This window comes from Protopterus annectens, chromosome 6.part0 (assembly GCF_019279795.1).
Source record: "Protopterus annectens isolate FY-2018-M chromosome 6.part0, PAN1.0, whole genome shotgun sequence".
In the NCBI taxonomy this organism is placed as follows: domain Eukaryota; kingdom Metazoa; phylum Chordata; order Ceratodontiformes; family Protopteridae; genus Protopterus; species Protopterus annectens.
In genome coordinates, this window is record NC_056737.1 from 1,889,563,003 (window position 1) to 1,889,590,885 (window position 27,883).

The following is a 27,883-nucleotide window of genomic DNA, read 5'->3' on the forward strand; positions in this document are numbered from 1 at the left end:
CGTTGCCTAGTGTAATAATACATGTAGGGGATATACACCTGCAGTCAATAGGAATATAGTGTAAACTGTAAGTACATATAAGATGTTAATGGAGGTATCTTTTTACACCCTACTGTATGTGCATAAACAATGCAAATCCACACCTCAATGGGTATGTCTAATCTCAAAACATTTGTTGGGACATATGTCCTATTGTTCTATAAATATCTGCATTTACTTTGATGCATGTGCCCTGTTCAAACACCACAATCCTGGTGGCCTGTTACCACAAATCATTCCTGCAGGCTGTTAGAGTGTCCACTTTCATTCAATATATGCATGTGTTATGATTGCTGTTCAACTGTTGGAACCCTGGTGTGTTGGGTTAATGGGACTATTACTGCATGCTGTTACAACTAATTTGGAATGCTGTTGTCTATTTTGTCATTAAATACACCTAAACACAGAACGTATGGGAAGGCCGGTCCCAGCGGACCCAACTGTCCCTGGCGATTGCACCTGGCACCAGCAGGTCCGGTGCCCAGCCCGAGCCCCCCTCCTCCATTGGTCCTGTGCCACCTTCGGGTGGAAGCACTGCAGGGGATGGGGCTCGTCCCCCAGTGCAAGCGTGGGTGGAGGAGGGCCACCTATCACCCTCCAAAGGGTCTGGGCTGTGGTGCATAGGGAGATCCAGCGTTCAGTCGCTGATCCCCTATGCCAGCTCGAGGCAAGAGTGGTGCGACTCATGGGTGAGTCTGCCCCTCCTACACAGCCCCCAGCACAGCCACCCTCCGGGTTGTGAAGGTGCAGTGGTGACTGCCCATGGGTGGGGATCTCAGTTCCACTGTTACCATCTGTGGGCTCATGGGCTTGCGATTTCCAAACATCCTTCCCCGTCAATTGTGTTCACCCACCCCATGTGTCATATTCCGCCCCTGTATGCATCTTGTTTGTCTTGTCTGTTTACCTTCCCAACCTACCTCCCACAACATACCTACTTCCCCTACCTCACATTCCACTCTCACCTGAAAAAAAAATGGGCAATCTGCTCCCGCAAAAATATTACACCCCATACATAGCTGCCCATTTTACACAATTGTCCACCGGACACAGACACTGAAATTCAATTGGCAGTACAACATACTTCGTTGTCCTCACCCCTCTCTCAGGGGTGTAAGGTTTCAAAATTCCCTCCAAATTACAAGTATATGCACAGCTGTTGCTGTTAAAGAAATGGGCAGCTATGGACCTTCCCTACACCTCTTCTGCACATCCCGAGCTGTTTTCCCTACTGTCTTTCCCTCTTTGTGCCCCTTTTTCACCACTTTCCTATCTCCCCATTTTCTTTTCTTTCAAAGAAATGAGCATGGGGGTTAGCGGGAGTAAGCACTTTTAAGCAGTAGTAAGCGGGTTTGAGCGAGTGTGCGCATGTGTGCTCTTAGCTTAGTATTGCTAAGAGTCGCGCAAACCCACTTACAACTGCTTAAAAGTGCCTTAGTCACCCTGCATATGAGGGGCCTTGTTCTGCTCAGCAGCAAAATAAAACACCACTGCCAGTCTCGAACACCAGACCTTGGAGGCACTAGACCACATAAAGTACCACTAGGCCACACTAGATATGCACTAAGATGTTTCTGAAATATATATATCATGCATCAGAATGTGTGAATATAAAGGAAAGGTAGGAATGCCATAACACAAAACCTATTCTGTGGAGCTATACCAGGAGTTGTTATGGAATTGCATTACATGACTGTGATAACAGAACCAGACATTCTAGCAGTAAATACTATTACAGCAGCACTTCACAACCCCCACACAGTATCATAGCAGGACAATCCTCACACAAATGTACAAAATATCAGTGTGTTCAATGTACAGCAAGGATGTAGGTAGGCATACACAGTTCTGGAATTGTCCAGTTTCATGAGCATCCTGTGATAATGACAACAAAATAAAAAGCATAAACAATGCAGAAGTGAGTACATTAATATCCACAGTATATATGTTCCCAAACAGTTCATGTGCCAAATGGAAACATCTCAATAACTACATATGTATGGCAGCTCATTGTAGATGTTGTAAAGAAACTCCATACTCCCATGTATTTTGTGTAAGCATTTCTAGGGGTGAGTACAATTCTACACTGTCAACTGTGTACTGGAAGAGGCAACATTCAGGTCTGAGTACAACATACAAATAACTGGCTACACCTTTAGCAACATTTAGATGAAGTATACCAACCTTCTGACTTACACTACGGTGTCCACAGCAAACAAACATGGGCCCTACTTTGGAAAGCTGAAAGGCCTACGCCTACCTGACCTAGCAATTTATAGCATTGGGTTGCTATGACATTGAGTACTGCAATTACCACACAGCAGGCTACATGTAATTACCAAATGGTGGCCAACAATTGCTGCAGAGGCCATCACATGCACATGTGCAGATACCTCTAAAAGCAGGCTATACTTGCTGTCCACACATGCAATCATTTCATTGCAGTCACAGAGAGAGAAAGAGAGAGAAAGAGAAAGCAAGCAAGCAAGTAAAAAAGCAAGAAAGAGAGACACAGAGACACAGACAGACAGACAGACACCAGCAACAACAACAGCAGCAGCCACAGCAACAGCAAAAAAAAAATCAACATAAAAAAAAAAACATATATATAAAAAAATGTATTACTACACACACAGAATGTAATAAAATAAACCCATACAAAGTAAAGGTATGTAACTAATATGTATTTAATGGCATGTAGTAGATGTTGTATAAGAGTACTCTACATACATTGAATCATCCATATGTGGCAGCAGTACATATATATGCACAGATGCCCTGCATAACTACTGCCATGGAGAAATCAGTGTGTAGGTGTGTGCAGTGGGATATGACTGTGATATATATAGTTCAGCATTAAATGTCAAACAGCTGATCCATGTTATCTCTGTTCTGTACAGTAGTGTGTACAATGGCTGTTTGGGGGAGTAGTGCATACAGTTATATAAGCAAGGATGTGACAGAGTAACAAATGCATGATAGTCATATTAACGTGTAGCTTAGCATTGGCAACAGCTGTACCAGGCTAGTATGCTAATCTAGCATTTTCAGCTATCTATACACCCTCTAATATTACTGTGTGCTCACATGTGACACCTGTTCATGTTGCAGCAAGGCCCAGCAGGTCAGCTGTGAGGTCCATGGACTTACAACAGTGTGGACCTTGTGTGTGTATGGCACACCATATGGAAAGATCTGTCTGTGTCAGATATATTAGCATGTGTACATGTGCATAGAGCAAGGGACATACTGCAACTGTTTGTGAAAAGTGGATATATATATGTTGTTGAAGGTTGTAGTGTGTGGCAAACAAGACAGCATACAGTGCTGGTATATGACATGTGGTGGTTAAACGCTGTGGGTATGAATTGTCAGGTTTGCAGTGTTGCAGCCAGTGAGGCCTGCTAAAGCTACATGTGCTAAGAACACCTTCAATGCATTCCGCATAACACTGTGCAATATTAGTACATAACAGTATACCTCGCAACCTTCGCATAATTGATATTCCCACCATGAAAGGTGGACCGTGTGTCCTAGCTGTGTTCCCAGCAAAAGATGTGTATACAGTTGCTAGGCTGAAAAGGCAGTATGCCATACATTCTGACATAGTCCCTTGTTGTCGACTGGGGTGCCCATTGTAGGCCAAAGCAGTACATGCATGCTTATTGAGTGTTACTGCTGGTGAATCCAACCCCTGTATGAACTGCAGTACAACCTGAGACTGTATGCCTAAACAGCACAGTATGGTGTATGTCCACATTGATTGGAACCACTGTTCCATGTGTTCCCTGTAGTCCTCACAGATTACATACCTCAGGCATACGGTCTCGTAACTACTGACACACAGTACTGTAAGGTACACAGCTAAAGGTCACCTGTGTTGCCATACCTATGTGTCTGGTATGTATGTCTGATGTGTGTGTGTGTGTGTGTGTGTGTGTGTGTGTGTGTGTGTGTGTGTGTGTGTGTGTGTGTGTGTGTGTATGCCTGTATCATGGCCTCGGTCATATGTGTGTTACAGGATATAGGTGCGTATCAAGCAACATGTATAGTGTAGTACATCAGTATGCCACCTATATTCACGAATGTGCACATATGTTAGGCAGGGGTCTGCCATCAATGACTAGTGTAGTATACCAGTGATACTGTCACTGGACTTTACAATCATTGCAATGGATTACACTTTTCATGATGCATTAGCATGATATATACCTCCTGTGTCTAGGTTGTGCATTGTGTCGCATACAGTGTGCCATGTACTGTTGTATAGTATTACATACTGTTGTAAGTTTGTTGCTGTGCAAAACATGGTTTGATATATAGAGTGTGCCAGGCACTATCAGGCAGTAGTGGGTTGAGTACTGACATGTGATATTGAAAGTGTGTATCTTCTGACAGCCAATAGGTTGCTATATATGGCAGTTAATTGATATCTGTACATTAGAAATATACGTGTGCCTCATGACTTGCTCACACATATTGTTTCACTGTCTTCCAGGGCTATGTCCCACCATCGTAATCCTGCCTATAGCACGGCGGAGGAAGAGGTCATAACATCCAGCCTGGTGCAGCAGTATGCCCTGCTGTTATCTAGAACCAGCCAGGATCAGCATGAGCGGACTGTGCTGTGGCAAGAGCTTGTCCGTTGGCTAAATGAAATAGGCATGCATAACCGGACATATGAGCAGGTACGACATCACTGCAGTGATTTAATTAGGCATGTCTGGCAGCGTGCGTCTGATATCCACAGACAGCAGCTTGCCAGAGGTGGGGGGGTAGCCATCCATCCCCTTCCTCACCAGAGTGGAGGAGCTGCTCCTGAGCCAGGTGGCTCCTGGCCAACAACAACCCCAACAACTAACGTGTGTCATCATGGAGGCCGGAGTCACCCAGCAAGCTGACATGGAGCATGCAGGTAACATGGCATAGCTGTAGACTACTGTTCCCTCAATTGTTAGAGCATTCTTATCTGAGATGTGTACTGTGTAGTTAGATGATGTGGTGCTTAGTGTTGTGCAATGGTAATAATTAGGAATACAATCTGTAGGCCTGTGACTGTCAAGCGTTGCACTACTGTACGATTGCAAACACACAGTAGCAATGCCAAAGTTGTTGCCACTGACAAAGTGTCTCATATCCTTGTAGGTCCCTCTGGTGTGACAGCAAGGCAGCCGACCCATGCAGGTGAGTGTGTTCTACCTTTAATACTGCTAATTAAATGTGCATGTCATAGGTGAGGTGTAGGCCATGTACAGGTAACACACATACGCATAATGCATGCTGTGCATTTTTGCTGTGAGACTATGCACATCCCAGTAATGTGGGTAGCTGCCTAAAACACATACAATACACAGAGCATCCCACAGAATTGTGACAGCACTGATGTGGACATTGGATAGGCAGAGTCGATACACATGCACACAACATACACAACACTGTCATACAAAGTACACATTAACATGCTACACATGGCATATTTAGATGCCCGCTGTGAGGTCACACTACAGTATCCCACACTTCATCCACACAGCACACATAATATACCTGAGGGGTAGATGCCTCACATATGGCTGTGCGACACTCTTCAACACATTACACATTCATGGTAGGCAGTGCCCCCTATTGTACACCTTACAAACCCATGTAACAACTAGCTGTGAAATGGTGAATGTAGCCATGGTACTGCAGTTCCGGTACAGCATGGTATGTGCCGGTCTGGCACACATTAATAGCCTTGAGTGACCACATGATGCTGCATGATGATGGCTCATGGTAGTACACCCCATCCAGTTACAGTGACCACAGTACTACACATAACATTACCTGCTATGCACCTCAGTGTTGTGTGTGTGTGCAAACATAGGCACCTATACACAATATGCATAGCAATCACCATTTGTACAAAGTGACACATATATGTCTTGTAATGTTATTGAGTGTATATGTCACATGACACACACTGTGTCTGTGTGATGTTTAATGTTGCAGTTGTGTTGTAGCATGCCATGTCATGTCTGGCACTGGCATGTCCACAATATGTCCTACACTCACCATAACTACTGTACAATGGCCATGTTGAGCAATGGTATTGCATCAGGTAAACATGCACCACTCATCCTGTGTGTATACATAGCATGCGTGTGCTAATCCTGTGTCCGCAATTATCTGCTGAAGACACAGACGCTATAATCAGAAATTGATATCTATGTGACACACAGATACACATCCAGTCATGGTATGTATACCTGTGAGAGATGGTGCACAGAACATGGCAGAGCTTATAATACTTGCACAGCACTGTCGTGTCCATGTACACAGTGCATTCCAGGGTGAGGCCAATCAGTGAACAACAACACACATGCATCAAAGACATGTATAGTGTTATTGGAAAGGGCTGTCAACACGCGCACTGCATGCTGCTGGGAAACACACATCCTGCATACTGACATGTGTGATATAACTGTTTGCCTTGTGATACTGTACTCCACCATCATCCGCTATTGCGTATATTCTGGATTCCTGGTGGTGGTGGTGGTGGTGGTGGTGTGTGTGTGTGTGTGTGTGTGTGTGTGTGTGTGTGTGTGTGTGTGTGTGTGTGTGTGTGTGTGTTTTAGTGATGAGTGCATTTGTGTGCATGTGTGCATGTGTTTATGTGTTCATGTGTTCATGTGTGCATGTGTGCATGTGTGCATGTGTTCATGTGTTTATGTGTGCATGTGTTCATGTGTGCATGTGTGCATGTGTTCATGTGTGCATGTGTGCATGTGTTCATGTGTGCATGTGTGCATGTTTTCATGTGGGCATGTGTGCACTAACTCCCTCCTCCTGTCAAACCCTTGTATCAACCTTCCTTCTCCCCTCTCTCCTGTATGGTGCTCCCCTATTCTCCAACCTACAACTTGGCCTCTGTTCCAAACTCGAAGCTTGTTACAATAAAATCTGCAAATTTGCAACCATTTCTAAGAACTCCTCCCATCACTGCCACTCCCTTCACAGCCTGAACTGGCTTGAACTCCACAACCACCTAAAATACCTACAACTTACAACAGCCCACAAACTCATCTTTAAACCAACAGAATGCCCCTCTCTTTCCAAATCTCTAACACCCTACACACCTGGACGCACCCTGAGATCCAAAGGCCAAAACCTCCTACATGTACACAAACCCCTACACCCACCTAGCCAACTATTGCTATCCCACACCATAGCCAAACTGTGGAATGCTCTCCCCACACCACTACGTAACATACCAAACCATAACTACAAATCCATGCTTCACTCCCATCTCGCCTCCAAATGGGAATGTCCTTCACATGCTCCCACCTAAAACACCCACACCACTAACTACACTCATAAATCATTTTTCTTTGCAAAATTTAACAATATGTCATAGGTCTTTCTCTTTACATCTTTCCAAATTATTCTTTATATTATATATTCTTCTTATTATACATCTTTCCTATTTCTTTTGCATGCCCCCCTCTAGCCTGCCTTACACATATTCTCAAACTGACACTCTCTTAATTGCTAAGCAGTGTATCTATTAATGTAAAACTGTTATTTCCTGTACATAACAATTTTGATATAAGATAGTCACATTATCTATTACTAATGTGGCAACTTTCTGTATTTTTGCCTTTTCCAAGTTTTACAAAACTTTGTACTTATATTTTGTAATGTTGCAAATATCTGTATTTGTATTCGGAGCTTTTCACCTCAGGTCTCCACTGAAAATGGGCCACAAGCCCAGCTGGACTAACCCAGTTAACAAACAAACAATAAATAAATAAATAAATAAATAAATAAATAAATAAATGTGTGCATGTGTGCCGACATCATGTACTGGTCGTAAAGTGTGTTTCCTGTCTTCCTCTCACAGGTGCTGATCTTGGGCTGGTTCCCTGCAGCAGGGAAACTGATGTCACCGAGAAAAACAGTGATACTGATGATAGGTGTGTTGAGGCACAGGCATGTTTGCCAGGGTCTGTTGTTGGGCCACCAATCGACAGTACACAGCTGTCCATCCCATCCATGTATACAGTCATACTGCCAATACATCCATCACCAATGCCCATAGCTGAGGGACAGCGTACAGTTGGCATTGGCCAGGACAGTGTGGTATCCATGGCACATGCATCCCAACACAGCAGCCAGACCCAGATGTCTGGAAGGGTACCACATAGGCAGATGTCCAGAGGTTCTTGTAGGAGCACTGCTACTCATCATGCCACTGGCAGATGTGCCACAGGTCTGACAATGTCATGCAAGTTCCAGGCTGTCATGGAGGCACAGGCATGTATGGAATGGTATATCAGACAGGGACTAAGGGCACAGAGGGCACATAACACCACCGTCATTGACAGTATCCATGACCTAGCAGGTGCCATCCATCATTACACCAAGGTCACTGATAGACATTGGGGAGAGACATTAGATATCCTCCGCAATGTCATGTTCATGTGTCAGGACAGTGCGGGATGGTTGAATCGTCAATGTAGATGTATGCCAGCAACATCAGCAGCTGGCAGTCATTGCGGACGTCCCTGAAGCCACAGCCGCTCCCGTAGTGCCAGTACCAGCCCCAGCAATGTTGGGGGTGGGCTGTCCATAGAACATCCTAGAAGACCACGTGCACGTGGCTCTGGACAGTCCCAGCAGGGTCCTGTGTCCAGTGTACATCCATCCACCTCTGGGGATAGTACCCAGTCTGGCATAATACCTGATAGTGTCAGTAGCACCCCTGCCAGGCACAGGTACTGTATCCATGGCCAGAGACAGTGATCTGTGAAGCCTCGCAGGTATAGTCTGTGGCTGTCACACAAATACCCATATATGGCAGCCACATGGTGGAACTGTGTGCATGCAGACACACACACATACTCCAGACACCTAGGGCTAAAACATACCCACACACATTACATCAACATTGGCCCATTCCAGTATTCTTGCCCCCCCCCACACACACACACACACACACACACACACACACACACACACACACACACACACACACACACACACACACACACACACACACACACACACATGTCGATTGGATGGCTCACTGTAGGCCTCTGGCAAACCAACAACACACCCTGTGCATATGATGAAACCTGTGCCACCTCGTGTCAACTCTAACATCAATGCAGGAACAGGCTACCATGGTGCTGATGCACAGGGTGTCTTTATAGCAGTATAGCAATGTTTGCATGTTGTCAGCAGTACAGTGTAATGATATGCTTGAAGGTGTAGCTGAGCAGGCATGATGCATTAATGCTATGATTGTCATTGTAGTGTTGTTTACACCAGTGTTGGTTCCAATTGTGTATTGTCTGGCCACGTGCCACTTGGCTGATGTGTGTAGTATTGCCAGCATGTGTTAGAGAGTGGACAGTATATGTGGGATGTGTGTAGCACAGATTTGCAGGTGTACAGTTGTGAACATGGTGGAGGTGCACTGACTGCATGTATGTGCATAGTGGACACATGGAAAGGGTGACATGCTCTGTATTACACAGTAACACTCCATAGTTTCTATTGGTGGCCAGTATGCATTGTACTACACACATTTCGGAACCTGACTACACATGTGTGTATGACATGGTTTAACACTGTGCTGTGGGTGATACTGTTACTATCTGTCATTGTTTTGCATTCTGGTAGTATACATCACTTCCACAGCCTGACCATAACCAATCGTTAGATGATGTCTTGACAACCGACACACAGATGTAGGACACACAGCAACATTTGGATCCTTCAGGTACTATACTATGCCAGTAACCACTGGTATTCACCTGCACCCATTACTGACACCACTCCTGTTTGGCATATAGCTGTCTTAGGTACGAGCAATCACAGTAGGGATATGTCTGTCCACATCTGGTAATGCATACTGTGGCCTATAATGCATTCTCCAGATGACACACACATCCTGCACAAGGGTATCATACAGATGCCTGTTGTCAAACCTATGCTGGAAAGCTATAAGCCAAGCTAAGCATATTCATCCACCTTTACGGAACACATTATCCGCACAGTACCACATAGGTAGTAGCCACCAACATGATGACCAGGTACAGATATGTACATGCAACCAAGTCTTACATAATCTGTGCTTTGTTAATCACATTTCCAAAGGTATTTTGAGATCCCTCGGTGGATCACATAAGCAATAAGGGGTCTGCATGCATATCAACAAAGGTTGTTCAACACCTGTTATGAATAATCATCATTGACAGACTTTGCTGCGTTTGAACAGGTCTGACATATACCTCGGCCATAGACCCTCACACACACATTTCAATAGGAACCATAATGACTTTGTGTGACACAGATGACCTAGACCAGGGATCACTGCAGTGGCTGGGCTTGTCACAAGCATACAGATGTGACCTAAGGTCTGGGAAGCAGCAGCACAGTCTGGCAAGGATGACAGCTGTGTTCTTGGAGAAAGCAGAGTTCCCACACATGCAATCATTGAGGCAACATGTACGTATATGTATTTGCCACACAGCTAGCTCACATGTGCAATGCATACTGATATGTCATACAGTAGTAAAAGCAAAACCCACAACACATTGACCAAGAGTGTCATACACATACAGCACACACACTCACCAAGTGCAGGATTCAAACCCCTACCTAATTACTTCATGATACTAGAGGAGTACACATTAGCATGACATGCTATACATATTATTGGGAGCTCTTTTTTCCACAGGTATATTTGTAGGATGGTGAAATCATCAGACTTGAGAAAGGTCAGATTACCACTTTTGAGGTGTTTCACTACTCTCTTAAAAGGTTGCTCCTTCCCAAGGAGACTACACACAAACACACACACACACACACACACAGTTGTCCAGTGCAGGATTCAAACCCCTATCTAACTACTTCATGATACTAGAGGAGTATGCATTAACACAACACACTATACACATTACTGGGAGCTTTTTTTTCCACAGGTATATTTGTAGGATGGTGACATCATCAGACTTGACAAAGGTTAGATTACCACTTTTGAGGTGTTTCACTACTCTCTTAAAAGGTTGCTCCTTCCCAAGGAGACTACACACAAACACACACACACAGTTGTCCAGTGCAGGATTCAAACCCCTATCTAACTACTTCATGATACTAGAGGAATACCCATTAACATGACGCGCTATACATATTACTGGGAGTTCTCTTTTCCACAGGTATATTTGTAGGATGCTGACATCATCAGACTTGACAAAGGTTAGATTACCACTTTTTAAGTGTTTCACTACTCTCCTAAAAAGTTGCTCCTTCCCAAGGAGACCACACACAAACAGTTGTCCAGTGCAGGATTCAAATCCCTACCTAACTACTTCCTGATACTAGAGGAGTACACATTAACACAACGCATTATACATATTACTGGGAGTTCTTGTTTTCCACAGGTATATTTGTAGGATGGTGACATCATCAGACTTCACAAAGGTTAGTTTACCACTTTTGAGGTGTTTTACTACTCTCCTAAATGGTTGCTCCTTCCCAAAGAGACCACACACACACACACACACACACACACACACACACACACACACACACACACACACACACACAGTTGCCCAGTACAGGATTCAACCCCCTACCTAACTACTTCATGATACTACAGGAGCATGCATTAACATGACACGCTATACACGTTACTGGGAGCTATCCTTTCCACAGGTATATTTGTAGGATGGTGACATAATCAGACTATACTAAGTGGGTTACATTAGGTGACATTAGATGGCCTACATTGAAGGAATGTCTAAACACTTTGGCCATGTGATCATCAAAGGTGAGTTTACTATCTACCTGTGTCCCCGGGGCCATAATGACTTTCTCTGTACATGCTGGATTACCACCTATGTGGTAATTTGTGTGCACTTTGTATTACCCAAAGGGTATGACTATGCATTCTTTGCCATTCAACTTGAGGGCATTGTTTTGACACCAGGAATCTGTCTCTGTATGACACATCTGGAAGACGTCTGTGACAGCTGTACAGTCAATTATGGACCACAGTTTCCAGTCATCTGCAAACCTGTTCAGCCTTACACCTGCCATGCTTGCCTGTACCTCTGAGCAGTATCTACTGAACAGGTGGGGTCCCAGGACCAAGACCTGTGTGATGCCATTTGTGACTTGCTTAGAGTTGGACATGGCATCCGCAACTATGTACATGTGTGTTTGATCTGTGTGCCACTTGGCCACCCATCCTGTCACATAGCTGTTCATGTTCAAGCTGGTACACTTGTCCATGATGACAGAGTGGGGAATTGTATGGTAAGCCCTTAGTGAGGTCCAGGTGGGCTGTGTGGACTACTTTCACCTCCATCTATGTTCATGGTAACTGTTTTAAATAAGTCAACTAGGTTTGGGAGCCAGGCTCTGCCATTAACAAGGCAAAGTTGTGTAGAGTCCAGTGTCTGGAGATCTCCAATGTCTCAGTGTATGGGTTCCATGAAAATTTGCTCAATAGCTCTGTAGACCAGGCTGAGTACACATATTGGGCAATGGTTTCCAGGTTCTGTTTTGGCACAACCTTTGTGGAGCTGGATGACTGTTAGTGTATACCATTCTTTGGGTACATAGCCTGTGGTACGCTTGAGTCTGGACAGTGAATGTAGGTGTGGGTGTAGTTCCTTATGGGCCTAGTGTAAGACGCAGCCTGCGACAACATACAGTCACATTGATGCTAGGTTCTTAGCTTTGGTGAGGGCTGTCTTTACCTGCACGTCCATGACGTCTGGGTCTCTGCATCCTTCTGTGATAGACACAGGCCCTTTTGGGGGTGATGGGGGGAGTTTACACTGAACTTGTCCCCCTGGGTGTGGGCAATGAAAGTTGGTTAGGTGTATGTCATTCCTTTTTTCAGTAGCTGACAGCATATTTGGAAGTTGACACCTACATGTCTGGTATAGCTACCGAAGGCTTTGTGGTTGTTATTCTTACATTCCTTGGCTATTTGTCTTTAGACATCATCCTTGGATTATTTTAAGAGTGATCATTGTTTCTTCCTGATAATGATCAGTGATGCCTTTCCTTTAGTGACGTTGGATCTATCATGTGTTCGTTTCCTCCTTCTCTTGTCTAGCTTATTTATGGACATCAGACACCTGCTTGTTGTCCTATTTTTGGAGGAGTGCATCTTGGTTTTATTTGTGATGTCTCATTCCATGCATCCCTGTAGATGCTCATAGGATGCACTTGTAAATGATTCTGCAGATTGCATACCATTATCCTATAGCAAGGGGTCTTTGGAACGTTCCACTTTGGTCTTGGGAAGTGTGCAGTTTGCTTTTGCAAATGTCTTTACAGTGGTTTCACTGACTGGGTGTGGGGGCAGGATGTGGATGTCCAGTGTGATTACTTAAGGCTCTGATTTTACCAGCGAGGGGTTTATCTCTGTTGTGGAACACTGGTACCCCATGTTGGTGATGATCATGTCCAGTATGTTGTTACCTCTAGCTGGCATGCTGACCAGCTGTTCCAGGGTGTTTGAGTTTCTTAACTGTAGTACACATTGGGCAAAGGACATTGTATACGAGTAATTCACCCACTCAATGTTTGGGTAGTTGTAATCTCCTCATATAATGGTGTTTGATAGGACCTTTATATTTGCCATTGTTCTCCAGAATACTGAGTGAGGTTCCTGAGACAAGGTACTTGATCTGTAGCAGGCTACAATCTGATGGGCAGCTTTGCCCAATGTTAGTTGCACTTGCATGGTCTCCAAGACCTCATGCTGTGCCAGTAACCTGGAGGTGTGGATATCCATAAGGTAAATGGCTACACCCCTTCCTTTTGTATTTCACTCGTGGTGTTGGGTCCAAAGGTCAGGGTGATTGTGAGTGGTTTACATGGATCATATCCAACAGCTCTATGTTTGACATAGCTTTGTATGTTACGCAGTGAACACCTCTGAGTAGGCAATATGCAAGGGAGTACGGATGGAGAATTTTGTGATAGTCTGTGTATGGCATGCATTTCAGGCCACTAATGCTCTTTGTGAGGTATTGCTGCTGGCTTTCCAGTTGTTGTAGTTGTCTTGTGAGGTACATAGCAACAGTGGTGTTGTACTCTTTTAGAGTTCTAGTGAGTAGTGAGTAGAGGGGAACAATGTCCTCTTCTATTCTGCATGAGACACATTTTGTGATGAGGTGTGCCACATAAGAGGATTTCCTGACTACTGTGGGAATGTGCTCATCATAGTTGTATCCACTGTCTACCTGTGACCCAGGGCCTCTTGTCACACTTACAATGTGAAGTATACTAACACCTATGTTGTAGTTCTTGGCTACAGTGTTTTTAACAAAGGTGACGATAATGCACCTTTTGGCATTGAGCTACAGCCCATGGCTTGGACAACAGCCATCTGTCTCAGTGAGGTCCTTTTGTAGGATGTCCACATCTTTAGTGTTTACAATGATGGCTCCTAGTTTGCAGTCCTCTGGAAACTTCAGTAGCCACAGGCTTTCCATGTTAATGTTTACTTCAGGGATGTAGATACTAAACAGCCTGGGAAGTTATCTAGTCCCATGGCTGCTGTGATACTAGCTTTAGAGAGTGTTTTTTACCTGTGCAGCCGTGATGACAGCAACTTTGCAGTCTTCCATTTTAGACATGTGCTCTTTCATGGGTGAGAGGGGGGTAAAGTTAACACTGATCCTATCTGCCAGTGTATTGGCAATATCAGTTGGCTGTGTACATTTAGTGCCATTGAGCTGTAACTCAGAACAGATCTGAGTGTAACTATGACATGGACTTGTCTGTTGGGCAGAGCTCTCCTGAGTAGACAGTATGCAACAGAGTACAGATTGGGTTACATTTCAGTCTTGTTGCATGGGGCAACTATTTGAGGCCAGTAATCCTCTTGTTAAGTTACTTCATTGGTGTTTCTAGCTGCTGAACATGCCTAGTCAGATTCATTGCAAGTGTGTTGTGGTACTCTCTGACATGTCTGATGACTGCTGAGTTGTGGCAAACTCCTTTGACCTACATGCACAGACCTTGGCAGTTTGTGTGAACACATAGCAGGATTTTCAGACCACTTTGTGAATGTGTTTCTGGAAGTAGATCCCTTATTATCCCATCCATATTTAGCCTAAGTGTGTGATCATGCCCAGTATGACCTTTCAGTATCTTCCTGCCTGACATATGCTTTGTTTCTTTAAGTGTGTGAGCATGCCCAGTATTACATTTCAGTGTAATGCTGAATGAAATCCACTATACTTATTGGAGTGTGTGAGCACGCACAGTATACACATTTACACTATATGTGTATGGTAAATCAAGTTGTATTTTTACAGCAGGGCTCACCTTTGTGTCATAGATCAACAGGGATCATGCTGTGCCTGCATGGCTTCCAGGAGACAATTTGCATAGACATATCAACATTTCTACATACAGGGGGGACAGCTATTCTTTGTACATTTCTACCCGTGGGCACACTGGATTGTTACTGTGGGTGTACATAGGATGTGGGTTTCACCTGACACTTATACACATTTGCTGTGCATGCACTGCTATGTACAGGACACCATTACAGTCTGTACTGTTATCTATCATACTGGCTTGAGGCATACTACTGTACTACAGATCTTAGCGTCCAATGTCACAATTATTAGCTTGCAACTTCATAGCCTACACAACCCACATCACAACGCCTGGCCTGATATTCTATGTCTGCATAGGCATGTGGGGAAGGTTACCCATTTGCCTCTTTAGGGGCATGATACAGCATTGCTTTGTGTTTGCATTAGTGTACAATTGTCCTGCTGTGTCTGTGCCACTGAAATGCTATAATGGCTTAGTGGTTCATTACTGTGACTACAGTGCACAGTATCCTGGGTTCAAGGCCTGTCACTGCTTTTTATTTTCATGCTGGCCAGACAAGACTGCTTAACAAGCAGTAAAGCAGATATGAGCATGTTTAACTGACTTTGCTCAACTTGCCCTGACCTTGCCCAACATTGCATGAGCAATTTTGTTTACATATACTAGATATTGGTGAAAGCTGCTTAGCACTGCTTTATATTGCTTTAAACATGGCAATCATGCCTCAGGTGGTGCTGCAGGGCTGCCTATGTCAGATGCACATACTACACTGCCTATACATGTTTGGAAACAGGTAGTGTCAAGTTAGGCATCCCTTTTATTTTATGTGCAATTCAGAGAGAGGTATAATTTCCATGTTTCCTACTGAGCCAGTGTATGTGTTATGCATTGCTTCTTTGCCAAGGACATACTGGGCATGCCTCCTTCTGCCTACTGGGGCAGGCTCAGGCTGTTCCTCCTCTGAATCACGCTGTGCCTGTGCAGGCCTTGGCAATGGTGGAGGGCTGTTTGGCCCTGCCTCATGCTGTTCCTTCTGCAGCTGTTTTTGCAGGATCATATTGTGTAGCATGGCACATACCATGACAATTTGGGTACATGTAGTTGGTGAGTACTGCAAGGCTCCACCAGATGTGTCCAGGCACCAGAACCTTGACTTGAGCATCCCGAACACATGCTTGATTACATTTCCTGTTTGTGTGTGTGCCTCATTATGGAGTTCTTGTTCAGGTGTGTGTGCATTTCTGATGGGTGTCATCAGCCACTGCTCCAGTGCGTATCCAGCATCCCCCACTAGGTGACCATCAGGGATGTCCCCATTGGCAAATGTCTGGTACAACTGCAACAGATGCCAGATATGGGAATTGTGGTAGCTTCCAGGGCAGCCAGTACACACATTCAGTATTATGCCCTGGGAATCACACATGACCTGGCAGTTGATGGAGTGGAAGCCCTTAATGTTGATGTAGGCCCTACCCCGCTCACCAGCTGGTGCTTTGATGTGTATGTGCGTGCAGTCAATTGCACCCACTACCTCAGTGTATTTCGCTATTTGCTCGAACAGATGCATATTGCTGTCCAATACCTCATGGGAATTGGGGAAATATACATGATCACCGACATGTGCTGACATAGCATTCAAGAACTGGTGCTGTACCCTTGATGCTGATGCCTGTGAAATCCCCATCATATCATCAGTTGGTCTCTGGAAGGTACCTGTTGCTAGTATTCTTAGGCCAACACATACCTTGGTTTCCACTGGAATGGGTTCCCCTCTGTTGGTTCTGTGTGTGAGGCGTGGCCTGCACAGCTCAACAATTTGCTGCAGGAGATCTCTGTCCACTCTATAGTGCTCCAATATCTCCAGCTCATGTAGCCCCTGGTAGGTTACCCTGGGTCTGTACACTCTTCTCCATCTCCTCACTGTGGTTTGCTCAGCAGCATTCGCAATGGCACCACCCTCAGCATCTTGCACATATTGCCTTGTAACAGCAATGGCAGCCCCTAACATTTTTATCTCTCAGTTTAAGCTTTTAAAGTTTTCACTTCTCTTTGTAGACTGCAGTGTTGCAGCGTTTCTGAGAAAAACATGGGGAAATGTTGTTTGCAGAGTTTTGAGTGCTGGGCTGGGCTGGGCTAGTGTACTGCCTATGTAATTGGCTGATTCTGATTGATTTCACCTGGCAGCTCTGCTAGTTCTCCTTGGTTAACTTCCTACTACTTCTTTTCCTTCCTTTTCCCATTTCTGTTTCCACAGAGGGCAGCACTGTGCAAACAAGCGCAAACGCATGCACATGAGTGCACACCCGCACACACAGGCTTACACAGGCTTAGGCGGGTGCACATTCATGTATACAAGCTTAGATGGCCTTACACAGGTGCACAGGTGCACACACATGCACACAGTGTAAGCAGCTTTGCAAGAAACTTTATTGATAGCCACGGTGTACAACTTTGGTTTCTGGATTTCAGTTTACACAACTGTAGACACACCTCTTTTAGTCCTGAGTAACTCACAGCAAACACATGCCACTCTGCTCCAATAAGCTTACAGTCTTTTTGATACATACCCCCTCATGATGTCACCCATCTTCTACACTGTTACTCTCCTTATCCTTTCTTACACTCTAAGGGCATGGTTCACATAGCAGGAAAAATTGGGATTCACTATCCTTATCCTCATTTGCATAGGATTGCCTACTAATGCTTGGTTACATCTCTCAGACTGAGCTTCCCCCCTTAGCAACCTCTACTCAGTAGCCATGTTGTCTTCGGCCTGCCATTCACTTGCATGGCAGATGAATATTTTTAATAAAATCCCTATTTGTGGCTTTTATTTTTTGTTTTTCTGGTTTTTAGAGTGCAGCACATTTGCGCGGCACTGCGCTACGCTTAAACATTGGAGATCAAGGAAAAAAAATATTTTTTTTAATTTTGCAACAGAAAATAATGCCAATGGCCATATATTTGGCCATTGGCATGCTTCCTCAACTGGATGCATCCTTTATTTGGAGCTGTCATGGCTCTGTTTTGCTATTTGCCGAACGGTACTCAGTTGCCAACCGAGTACATTTCTGCAAATAACACTACTCTTACTCTGACAGGTTAGTGTTTCCTGGATCGCAAATTTACCTCATTTGCATAGCTTTCAGCAGCAAATGAGGTAATTTGCATAAACTAATCCTGTCCGTGCAAGAGTCGTTTTAGGAGCTCTCTTGCATGCCCCTGCCGGCTGTTCCTGGATCGCTCGGCAGACATGTTGGCTGCATGGATTCTTACTCTACTCTTAGACTCTGTGCAAGCCTTCGTGAATCCGGCCCAGTAAGTTTTAAATGTTTATGCATTTCACCATGTTTGCCCTAAGCCACGCGCCATGCAAATGTTAAAGAGAAAAAAAAATAAAGTTAAACAAATGTTAAACAATTACACAGCCCTATGTCTGAACTATCAAATGAATGAAGTTACAAAAGCACAGTTGGAGTGTTGTATCTGTCTTTGCCACTGACGCACCAATCAAATCATGTGCTTAGAAGCAATTCACATTTCCTCTGCAATATTAAGAGGTCATACACTTGAACATTTTCATCTGGTTGTACATGTGTTTCATCAGATTGTACATGTGTAGCTAACATATTTAGTGCAATGAGTGATTACACAACCATTTCTGAATAGAATTTCAGAAATGCAGCTCTGTCTTCTCTCTGTATTCTGGTCACTGTTTCTTTATCTCTGTTGTAATATCAGACATGCAGTCTATAATGCATTCCCTAGTATTTCTCTTTCAAGGTGTGATACATAACAGTGAACAACAGATTTCAGCAAAGACAGGACAGTTTTGCTGTTATGAGCCAAACATTATAAATGTGTTGTGTTTTGCTTTATTTATAAGCTCACTAAAGTTAATTCCTCACTTTGTTAACTGTATCCTCACTGGCACACCTACTGCAGTGAAGGGTGTCTGAATTGTTGTTGTTTTTTCCTTCTCTCACACTAAATATTCACATTTGCAGGTAATTAGCACCTAGCAATGGTACACAAAATCAAAAGTTTGATATTCAGTAGTGCTAATGAGTTCACAACTAGTTTACATCTTCACAGTGGTCAGAGAGATGAATCTGCACTATAAAAAGGTAACCATGTAGCTAGGGAGCTTGAACATGAAAAAAACATACATATTTAGATAAAACTGAAGATTGGTATTTCTTTAAAGGTGATTTATCTGCAGAGGAGGCTTAATTGTGCTAAGGTATGCTTGTACTATTCAAGGACATTTTATAGTTTGTAAAATGTTACAAATGTATTTAATATATCCAGAAGAAAATGTAACTTTTATCTGTATGCAATTCTTGCACTTCACTGTTGGCATAGGCAATTTTGGCAGGCATTTGCATTTGTGAGATAGACAGGTTATACTTTCTGCACAACTATGTTATTAACATTTGATTTTTTCATTGTCCTGTGTTATTGGAGAAGAATGCAAAGCACATGTCACTGGCACTGGTGTTATGTTTCTGAGATAGCCCAGGGCAACCTCCACAGGAGTGGTGGGCACACTGAAAATTGACTGGCATTCATAATTGACTTTTCTGTAGAAAAAGTGTAGACATCCTGATAATTGTGTGGAAAACATTACTTATGTGGTATTCCTTGGTCTGCACAAATCTGTTTGTTTGGTTTGGGGGGGGGCTGCCCCTACCATTCTGTTGTCCAAAGAGTACTGTGTTTCAAGTGCTTTTCTGTTGAAAATGTGTAGGCATCTTGAGATTTCTGTGGAAAACTTATATACATTACTTATGTGGTATTCCTGGCTTGTACAAACCTTTGTTTGTGTGGGAGGAAGGTGGATCAACCACTTAACATTTAGTTGTACTAAATGAAACATGTGTTTCAAGTGCTTATTGTTGACAAAGGGTACACAGACTGATTATTTTTGTAACAAATACATTACTTATGGGATATTTATCTGCTTTATCCTTCTCTGCTTTATGTCACATAGGATTGTGGCACCCAAGTCTACAAATCCATGAAAACCCCCTTTCAGGGATGTTGAAAATGAGGTCATACTACAGGCTGTGTGGTGGCATGGAGCTTTCCTGCTTGAAAGAGGATATGGGGATATGGCTGCCAGAAAGGAGACTTTGAACCGGTTAGTCAATGATGTAAGTGCAGTTGGTTGTGTATTAACTGTCCCCTGGCGTTCTTCCTATTGTGATGCTTAATTGATGTCCTTTCCTTACTTCATTTCTTTTAGGACCATCTTCCCTGTGAAGTGTTGAGATATCTACACAAGGTAAACAAATCATAATTTGCTTATTACTAAACATTATTTATGTACATAATTATCTGTATGTGTAAGGAGGATGTAATGAATGCCTGTATTGCTGTACCATTTGTGATTGTTTGACTAGTATTGCTGTGCCATCTGTGATTGTGGGACCAGTGTTACTTTTTGATCTTCTATGTTGGTTTAATTCATAGTAGAGTAGTAAATTCATTTTCCCCTGTTTATTGCTCATTATCACAGTTGACCCTAACAGTGGAAGTATAGGACTCCTACTACCTGATGTCAGAGTATTGGTAGGCTGTGATGATGATGGTGCTCAAACAGAGGTACAAGTTGAATTTGACACTACAGGTTGAATTTGACACATGGGTTGTGGCTCACTGATCCCCTGGATTTTCTTCAGCCACAGTCAGTATGCCTATGCATACTCATTCCACTGAGCCCTCAGATAGTGGACAGGTTAAGGGTGACACAGTTGATCAGGGTAGTGTGGTTAGTGTGGCTTCAGTGCCAGTTGATTCTGGCCATAGCCAAATTGTGGTCCAGGTGCCACAGAGGAGAGTTTTTATGGGTGCTCAGAGGAGGCCTGTTGTCCAACCTCCACCTGATCCTGGTGTGTCATTTGATGTATATTTAGGGCCATCGTGGAGGTACAGGCCCATTCCACTAAGGTCTCTGTGGATATGCTCTAGTGTTCTAGATCTGGTGCAAGCTGATGTGCATGCCTGCTTCCACTGTGTAACTGATTTCATTGGATTAGATGAATGACAAAATGGAACAGGCAGTGTCTGTGATGAAATTTCTGCTGGTAGGGGGCAGCAGATACATGACCATAGGTCCCTAGCATCCCCTGCTGTTAGCCAATGTGGCTGTGTCCGATCCCACTCCAATAGTGGTACTACTTTTACTACTCCATCAGTGGCTGAGGTGTCCACACCCAGACATGGCAGGCCAAGAGATCATAGACCTGGCCATAGTCATAAGGAGGCTTCATCCAGCAGACTTCTCTCACATTCTGGTAGCACCAGCATATCTAACCATGGGCATGCATGCGCCAGTGCAACTCCTGGCAGAGCCAAGTCTCATGGTCAGGGGTGACTACAATGACTTGATTCCTCTACCATGCACAGTACACACTTCTCCGACATACCAGGATGTAGAGCTAACACAGAGGTTGACTGTGTTCATACAGACACACACACACATTTCACATTGAGTGCCCATACAGACACCCACACATAACCGGTACATGAGGCTTGCTGATCATTCTGTCTCAGTGGCCATTTGATAATTAGCTTTAAGTATTCTGTCTGATGCACAGGGTGCATAGCTAACTGAGTAGTTAGTATATGTATTGCTGATATTATTTTGAAATTTGTACTTATTTGTTACAACCTTTTTAGTGTTGTCATTAATACCTTGAAATCATTGATACATCAGTGAGGCTTATTGCTCCACTTGTGGGATGCATGAGGCATGTTAGCTGATAAATAGTTTTCTACATAAGTCAGTCTTTTAACATACTGATGTCATTGCTGGACAACTCGCACACATTCTACTTTGGTACATGCAAGTATTTGTCATTAATTACTGTTCTGTGCCATTTATTTTTCCTGTTCCAGTTTCAACACTTGCCTTTATAATCCTGCAGTTACAACTGTTGTAATACAAGGCTGACTCTGTCTGATATTAGCAGTACACAATCATTACATGGGTAAGTAAAGTCTATGAAAGTCTATGAGGTTTGCCTGGCATCAGTTTTAATGTATGTGCATAGGATGGAAGCTGTACCCCTTAGGTGGTCAGCATGTGTGCTATCTGTTGTACCTTGGCCAAAGCAAGAGCATATTGTGTGCGCCTATATCTACCTATACCCACAGCAGTTGGTGGTTCCACTTTTGACTCCTCACCTGCATGTGGCTGTGATGACCTTGCCAGTGGTGGTGAAATGTGTGGTCCTTCCCCTTGGGGTTCCTACTGCAGCTATCTTCTCAGGGTAATATTGTGTAGGATAGCACAAATAGTGATAATTTCAGCACAAGTACTGGAATCATACTGTAGGGCACCTCCTGCTGTATTGAGGCACTAAAATTGTGACTTCAGCAGCCCAGACACTTGCTCTATTATGATTCTTGTTTGAGCATGTGCCTTGTTATAGCATTCTGCCATGGGTGTGTGTGCTTTTCTGATGGTCATCAGACATAGTTAAGTGCATCTCCTGCATCCTCCAGTAAATGGCCTTCATTCCTGGAAGACCTCTGGTAGAGCTGTGAGTTGTGCCAGATATGGGACTCATGGTGACTGCTGGATTGCCAGCACACATATTCAGGATAATTCCCTTAGCATTAAATACAACCTGGCAGTTAATAGAGTGGATCCCCTTTCAGTTAATGTAGACTGTTCCTTGGGTGGTGCTTTGATCTCCACGTGCATGCAGTCTATGGCACCCAATACTTCAGGGAAGTGTACTATGGGGTAGAAATCCTACATAGTTGTAGCTCTGTCCTTGGGGGTACAGGGAAATATATATAGTCTCTGGCATTCTGTAGCATTGCATTCAGGAATTTGTGTAGGATGCTGATGTCTGTGATACTCCCAAGTGCTGCACGTACCTTGGTCTCCACAGGTATTGGTTCCCCTTGGTTTGCACTTTATCTTATTTGAGGATGACAGAGGTTGCAGAGTTCCTGGAGTTTCTCTATCCACACTGTAGCACCTTACTATTCAGGCAGACCATGAAAAGTTAAGCTGGGTCTAAACTCCCCTTCTCCTTGCCCAAGGTTTATCAGTAGCAGCAGCATATAAGTGAGCCTGTTACACATACACATGCGGTACAGCTTTCTCTCTAGTGTAGTATCTGTGGCTTTATTCCAATAGGTTTTAGAGTACATGGCAAAAACCTACACTAAGTGTACAAAATTGCTTTATAGCTTGTTGAATAGCTCCACTATTTTGGATTGATTTAACATGCAGTTCAGCTGCTTATGCTGTAATTAGCATTTCATGATGTTTCCCACGTTTGTGTGACTCTACACATCATGTAGAGCTGCTTACTGAATACAAATTTGCGTGCTACCATGTGCACATTGTGCTATGATGCACACATGGTTTTATTGAGCTGTGTAGGGTTTATTGAATCTAGTCAAATGTATTTGTTTTAGTTGTGTTATTTGAATAGAGGCAATTAAGGCCCATTCAGTTAATATGGTTAGAAATAAACTAAAATTACATTTGAAAGATTAATAAATATAGCAATATGCTATTAGAGCCTGTGCCCATTTAAACATATTTTGCTGGTCTTACAAACATATTTTACATTTTTAATATTGAATTCTTCCATTCTGCTTTCTTTAATTATTTGGACTTTTAACTTGAAGCTCTCCCCAAGACTTATTCCATGGACTGTTGGTCCTTGTTCTGAAGTGATTGCTTTAGCCACCTGCCATTAGTTATGCAGAGTTAGTTGCACAGAACTAACCCATATGTGTCTCAAAGGTTTTCTAGATCTGTGCCAGACTTCTGTTTGTCTGACACCTGTAATCAGTTACTGAGACTTAATTACCTAACTGCACATATTGTTTCACTTTGCCAATCAAAACATCAAACTGTCTCCCTCCTCTGAATCTGGTGAATGTCTTGCAAGGCTGTGGCATACATATTCTTTGTAGTTACCAAGAATGTTTTTTATTCTGGAAATTTTCAAAATGTATGTATTTGCCTTAGCACGTTTTGTCACCCTGTCTATGTGAAGATCACTTTCCTTTCGTACTGTTTCATCTGTCCTGAAAATGACTGTCAGTGCTTTACAAAGCTACACAGTTCAGTACAAAAATTAATTGAGGCAACCAAATTTTTTGTTTAATATTTACACTGTCATTGAAAATTTAAAAAATCCACAACCATCATAGTAAGTGTTCAGCTGGTATTGGTAAGGCCATCACAGTAATATATTCAAATTTCCCCCCAAAAATGACCTTACCTTTTGCCCTATTTTTATCCTGTTTGGAAATATAAATGTAACTATAGGATATAGTATTTCTAACCTACACAGATATGATTAATTCCATCTTTTATCTGGTGGAAACTTTTGTACTGAACATGTTCACATGTTTTTAAAGAAGAATTCTGATTTGCATTTATCTTTTCATCTCTCATATCATTGGAGCCATTAAATATCTTTATTGGCTTGTCAATCCTTTGGAACTTGCACCTTCTTGGGTGGAGGTTGGCTGAAAGCTGCAAAAAGGGATTATAATTTTGTCTTAACTGACCTTTAAATCACATGTGTAACCTAGAACCAGAGGGATCCAGCAAAATAAATCATTATTCATCAGGATAAATGAGTTACTTAAGTATTCTGAGGTTAATACTTTAGTTATTATGTGAGGCCCTGAATCACTAGGAGATGGGACACTTAAGTACTCATGAAAGGTGACCAGAACTTTTAAATATGCATAATTAAAGGTATATATGGCTAGGGATCTATTGTTCCTGTGATAATTTGTTTGTTAGTATTGTTCTTATTCTCCCTGTGCTTAACCAAATAGCAGTAAGGAGAGAAGGCAGCCCTGCTTTCCACATGTCCATAACACAAAATAAACCTTTAAGCAGTTTTCTGAAGCAAGCTCATCAGCATTTAAATCTGGATCTCCAAGCTTCATCTGCACTGAAGACACCAAAAGACTACAGAAGAAGACAATTATAAAGTCCACTTCCACTGGGTTTCTATTAGTGCTCTAGGGCTTCATCTTCCTAGGACTGGGGCTGCAGTTGTCTAACTTCTGGTGATAACAGAAGCTTCCAGATGATGGATACCTGAGCTTGGATTCCTGTGAAGAATTGTTGCACTTATTCATTGGACAGTTCCTGCTGGGGAATTTTGATTTAACTGGCTTCAGCAGGAATGGACACTGGCAGACAATAAACAGAGGCTTGATCATTTCAGTACTCGTGTGTGCTAAGTTGCTCTGAAGACAATAGACTACAGAGGAGAAGGAAATACTGCAAACATATTTTCCGTCCAAGTTCCTACTGATTCAACTCACTACAAAGACTTTACAGACTTCCTACATTCTGGTGTGTTTTGTTCGATTCTGTGATGAGATAAGAGACATCCACATGAACCCCTCTGAGCTTGAGTTCCAGTAAAGGACTTGACTGTTTTATATTTTATTTATTTATATATATACATATATATATATATATATATATATATATAAAATTAGACAGTAAAAGGGAAAATATGCATAGGGAATGGGGGCATGAATCCAGAGTGACCCAGGCAAACTGGATCATAAGAGGTTACTATGCTAATGGCCCTTGCATATCTAGCCAATAGTGATCCCCAAAAAAGAAACCTCAGTCAGCACCTATTGCCTCTGTCAGTGAGGGACACAGGTGGAACCCCTGGGAAAAATTTGTGGTTTTCTATTCACTCATCAAGGTTGTGCTTGAAAAGGTTCAATGAGGTACTCTTGACATGTATAAGAAATCTATAATCTATAAATGCCCTAGGGCAGATAGCCTAGTATGAACCTATGAACCTATTCCAGAGACAGGGCAGCCTCTGGGAGACAAACCAGAAGAGTAACAAGCCACTCATTCTTGGGGAGGCTGTAGTCTGTCAGCAAGCAATGAAACTTTCAGCTTAAAATAGATGGATAAAGGAGTTAGAAACAATGAGAGGAGGTGAGAATAAGACAACTGTGATCCATCATCACATGGACCTGCAGGAGGGGGCATCTAAGCCTATCATGTAGTTAAAGGCTAATATAGTTTTACTCCAGGAAATAAAATTGAAAGTCAGAGAAGGAGAAGTCTTAAGTTCAGAATGCCTCAAAGTATGATTTGATAGCTGGAGGGTAGCTGCAATATTCAAGAAAGGATTGCAGGTGATGGAAATGACAGTGAAAAGTGGAGAGTAAAAATGTTTAATATGGCAGGGGACTGTCAAAGGAAACGGATGCACTCCTAGCAAGGATAAGAGGGACTTCTTCGACTTTTTCAAACAATGGGCGATGAACGAGGATACAAATGTCATCGAGTGAGGCTTTAATGTCACAAGAGAACTGAAGAAAGATATACTTATACACATACACATAAGATGAACAAAGGCTTAGAAAATAGATATATGGTGGGGGGAAAAACACATGCACACAAAACAGGGATATGAGACAATGCAGGACAACAAAGGACAGAAAAGAGGTGAGTGAGCACTGATTGTATGGAGTGAATAGAGAAGGCAAAGAGAGAATTAAAGCTAAGATGTGAGTGTGATGCCCATGCACTGGCCCAGTAATCAAGAAGCCTCAATCCTCACTACTAGCACCAGTGAGGAGCATGCACATTGAGAAGGATAAGTAGACACACTAGAGATCAGTTAGTCTGGGGCTAGTTTTTCCCTTTTTCTCCAGATCCCCAATAGACTCCCCACTGGCACAGCTATAGGGTTCAGATCCCAGGCAAGTAGTCAAGCCAAATCCAGTACCCTCTCTGTCCAACCAGTGCTTCGTGTCCCTGCCCAAGTAGCTGACACACACACTTTGAGATTGTTTATATAAAAACACACAGACACTCCTGGAGAAGGCTGGCACAGGTTTTCCAGCCATGCCCCCTACTGACAAGCTATAAGGTAGTAGTCACGACCATCAACTACTCTTTGTCTGCTATTAATAAGGCCCTTTCACTTTGTAATATTACTGTTATCCAAATAGTAAGTATGACCCAGTGCTAAAGCTATTGCAGTGGCTTAGACAGTATCACTATATACATGCAATGTACTCGTGAGAGCTTAAATTACCCTTACACAACAGCCACAGTTGAAAGGTTTAAAAATTATTTAATAATAAATAATAACATAAGGCAATACTTTGTAATGGCATTGTGTTGAAGTAATGAGTTCAGAGATCACAGGAAAATGCTTTAAAATAATAATGTAGAATAGTCTGACATAAACACAGAAAACAGCTAGACTAATCTGACAATTTCTATCTAACTCTAAGAGAAATCACTGTTCTAAATAAATATCTTACTTACAGCATAAGCAAGTGCTGGCAAGTGGATGATCTTCAGACAAAATCCAAAAAATGCTATCTCTTTCTCTCTGGGAAAGGCTTAAATTGATAACACAGTACTACTGAGTCATTTCAGATTACATCATTATCCATTCTGATTTAGTTTCCCATGCTCACAAACTCAATTTACATT